General features: G+C 54.4%; 1 long non-coding RNA gene across 1 annotated transcript; it reads left to right on the top strand.

The window, feature by feature from the left end:
- Positions 1 to 299: 299 nt before the first annotated feature.
- On the top strand, positions 300 to 3319 carry LOC118255423 (uncharacterized). The gene is made up of 3 exons (XR_004780940.2): positions 300 to 901; positions 1818 to 2007; positions 2770 to 3319. It is a non-coding gene; the product is annotated as an uncharacterized LOC118255423 (long non-coding RNA).
- The last annotated feature ends 863 nt before the right edge of the window (positions 3320 to 4182 follow it).

Raw genomic sequence — 4182 nt, 5'->3', positions numbered from 1 at the left:
GTGCATCTCAGCGCTGTTGTAAACCATTTTGTGAGATTCCCATGTTGGCCATTTCTACTGCCGTCTTTGCACCAAAACTTTTGAGTGCGTGAGAACAGGGTAAAGTATTCCTGTCTTGTGCCATAACAAGGGCATCTTTGTCACCTAGGCTTGGGACTATCTGGATCTATATACAGGTATATAGAGAATATCGGCAGTTCGGATATCTCTTGTATACAGCTCTGTTAGCATCGGTAATACAGATACTTAACTGATGCAGCTTAAAGCTCAACCTCCCCCCCCAGCCACACCCTTATTAAACTGTAAGAAAATGCCATGAACAAGTTTTAGAAAATATGCAAGGCAGCAGTGAATTTTCTGAGTAGGTCTGGAAGTGATTTGTAAGAGGAGCGAGGATGCAATACTTGGCATCTGGACGTTCTAACGAATTTTCCCAAATAAGAAAAGAAAAATGTTTCCTCATAGACTGCAAGCTTTTCACAGCATCAGTAAAGCTCCTGACACAGAGCCCAACGCTGTATTTGTATGACATGGAAATTAACAGCAGCAGCAGCACTGCAGGCTTAGAGTCTACTCTGCGTGCAACAAAATGGCTAGGGGTGCTGTCGCGTTCATCTGAATTCCTTCACCGTTTGTGGGTGGTAGAATAGGTGGATGCCGATATCCCTGCCACGTCAGGTACAGCTGCAAACTTTAACATTGGTATTAAATTAACGTTTCTAACCATCTTCTAGCCTGTGTCCTGATCAGCTCAACTCCACAGAGCAGAGACAGGAACGAGCAGCAAAAACGGACTGCGTCACAGATGTAACATGACCATCGGCAAAACAAGTGCAGAAAGATATCATGGCTGTCTCATCGTTCCGACAGCTTTCTTTCAGTATCGCAGAAGAATAAGCTGGTAATGCTTTACTGCTTTTAAATTTATGTCCTGAACATTTGCAATTCTTAACTTTACCAAATTTTGCGTCTTTGAACAGTCTAAACTCCCAAGAAAATTGCACGTATTTTGCCAGCAGACCCAATGCACTAACGATCACTGCGTCACAATGCCGCACCAAGGCTGGGAGATATAATAAACCCTACTTTACAAAGGAAGGGAACCAAAATACTGAGAAATGAATCAGCTTACACAATATCACACACACGAGTGTCAGAGGGACTAAGAAATCACAGCTTTTCCAAGTCCTTTCGAGGCAATCAATACACAGAAAAACATTATGGAACAGTTAGCCACGTAGACCTCACATACAGTATCACATGCACAAAATCGCTTCTGTCCTACAGAAATATGCCATGTCCCCTTCTTAGCCTTGTTTCTTGCAAGTCCCACAGATTTACCTGCTGACAGTAACCTCAATTCCCGAGTAATGACATTTACAGCTGAAGTTTAACATTGAAATACCTCCCGTCTCTCGGTCTCCTTTTCCTGCCTGCACGTAGTCACAATTAAACTATCACTGTGGCCAAAAGATGGTAGCGAAAGGAGCAAAAATAAACACATCCCTACACCGAACACTGATACTCAAATTATGCATGTGCCTTAGTATACTGGCAGCCAGTTGCACCTACGTCTAAAGGACTGAGAAATGCCGTTAAGCAGCGCTACCTTTGCAAACTAACGGGGCCCTCCACCACACAGCCCTGATGGGCAAAAATGCAAAGGGCTGTCCACTCAGACCCCCTTAACCCACCGGTCTCCCGAGAAAGCAAGCATGGTTTCTTAGGCCAGCTCCTGGCTGTGCGCACAGACCTCCGCGGCTGCCTTGCACTGTTCCTGTATAAGTGTGTCTTTCTGCCTGTCCGTCTTGCTGCAGGGACCACCGCTGTTGCTGCTATTCCCGTTGTTCCCCTGCTCTGCGGAACTGGCGCTGCAGGAGGCGAGGATGCTCCAAGGGAGCCAGCTACAGCCAGCGAGGGCTCTGAGTCAGTAGGGGTTGTGACGACTGCAGCAAGAGCCTGAAACTCCCCACGGAATCTGGCAGGAAAGGAGGGGAGGCAAGGAAGGTAGAGATGGGAAAGAGGAAAAATCCGGGGAGTGGCACCTACTGTCTGTTCTCTTCTTCCCTCCCTGTTCCTGCCACCGCACTGCCGTTGGAAATGGTATCCTCCCCTCTAGGTTACTGCGCAAAGAAACGGTCGGGGATAAAACCGCAACGCATACGGCCTTTATAACAGCCAAAATTCGGTCGGGGCGTGTGTACGTGTGTCAGCACGGCCTCTCTCCCGTCCCCGCCTGCCGTTCAGAGGACAGGCTCCTGCTGAAGTAACCGAGACACACGCAGTTCGTTTGAGCTGGTTCTAAACCCAGTGGTTGTTGCTAAACAACCAGACCTGACGCTTGCGATGTCAGTGAGTGAGTAATATAGATTAAAAGCTTATGCTACCATGGCCTTAAACTTGTTTAAGCCTTGGTACGATGAAAGGCTGTGGAATAATGTTCCCTGCTATATGAGAAAGCAAAGTTACCACTCCACTGCATAACCGGGTGACTTCCTCGGCCAGAAGGACCAAGCTCAAAGCTGGTTGTGTCCTCAGAACTTCCAGGCACAGTTGCCCATCTTCATTGTTGGTCACTTAAGAAGAGAGGTGAAAAAATAGTATAGTAAATGGTTAAGAGAGAAAAACGTCCTCCTCCTCATCTTCATTTCCTCATCCTTTCCAGAGCTGCTGTCTGTCCGCGGTCTCCTATCCCTCCTTCCCCAGCCTATCCCACTCCTCCTTTATGCCTGCCTTCTTGCCTCCTAACGCTCTGGTTTCCTTTTGCAGACCTTGCGGAGCCCCGGCTCGGGGCTGCCGGCAGCGCTCCCTCGCCTCGCCCACACCGACAAACTCTCACCCGGGCGGCATGACGGCGTTCGGGCAGGAGCCTCTTCCGCTTCATTAATCCCACCACGCGATTGCCACATTCGGTCCCTGCCCCGAGCGGCTCACAGCGTGACCAACACTCAACTACCACCGACAGAAGAGAGAAAGCAGGAGAGAAAGGAGGAAAAAAAAAGCCCCAAACCCGAGCGAGTTCCCCTGGCTGAGCTTGGCAGCTCTGACACGTCATCGCCACAGCCGCGCAGCAAAGTGAAACCGCACCGGCACGGGGTGACACAGGTCGTGTGGGCGGGCAGGGCTCCATGCCCGGCCCCATACCTGCACTCATACCCGCACCTATACCTGCACCTGGACCTATACCCGCACCCGTACCCACACCTATACCTGCACCTATACCTGCACCTGGACCTATACCCGCACCCGCACCTATACCTGCACCCATACCCGCACCTGTACCCGCACCTATACCCGCACCTATACCAGTGCCCATACCCGTACCCAGACCCATACCCACACCTATACCTGCACCCATACCTGTACCTATACCCGTACCCGGACCTATTACCCGGACCTATTACCCGCACCCCTGCCCGCACCCCTACCCTCACCCCTGCCCGCACCCCTGCCCTCAGCCCTGCCCGCACCCCTGCCCTCAGCCCTGCCCGCACCCCTGCTCTCACCCCTGCCCGCACCCCTGCCCGCACCCCTGCCCGCACCCCTGCCCGCACCCCTGCCCGCACCCTACCCTCACCCCTGCCGGCACCCCTGCTGGCACCCTACCCGCACCCCTACCCTCAGCCCTGCCCGCACCCCTACCCTCACCCCTGCCCGCACCCTGCCCGCACCCCTACCCTCACCCCTACCCTCAGCCCTGCCCGCACCCTGCCCGCACCCCTACCCTCACCCCTACCCTCACCCCTACCCTCACCCCTACCCTCAGCCCTGCCGGCACCCCTACCCGCACCCCTACCCTCACCCCTACCCTCAGCCCTGCCGGCACCCCTGCCCGCACCCTACCCGCACCCCTACCCTCACCCCTACCCGCACCCTACCCTCAGCCCTGACCTCAGCCCTACCCGCACCCCTGCCCGCACCCTACCCTCACCCCTACCCTCAGCCCTGCCCGCACCCTACCCGCAGCCGACGGCCGGCAGCAGCGCTCGCGGCGAGCGCAGCCAACGTTCAGATTTGACACCCAGCCCTCGGCCAATCCGCGAGGGCTTTTCACCTGCCAGCGCCTCCTCCGCCAATGGCGCGGCGCCTTGGGGCCGAGAGCCCTCCCCCGGCCAATGGGGAGCCGGCCCCGGCCCCCGGTTAATGATGCAGCAGTACAGGGAAGACTATCACATGGGAGCT

The sequence above is a fragment of the Cygnus atratus genome, chromosome 24 (genome assembly GCF_013377495.2).
Source record: "Cygnus atratus isolate AKBS03 ecotype Queensland, Australia chromosome 24, CAtr_DNAZoo_HiC_assembly, whole genome shotgun sequence".
In the NCBI taxonomy this organism is placed as follows: domain Eukaryota; kingdom Metazoa; phylum Chordata; class Aves; order Anseriformes; family Anatidae; genus Cygnus; species Cygnus atratus.
Note: the sequence above shows the minus strand (reverse complement) of the source record. Positions and strands in the feature narration are given on the sequence as shown.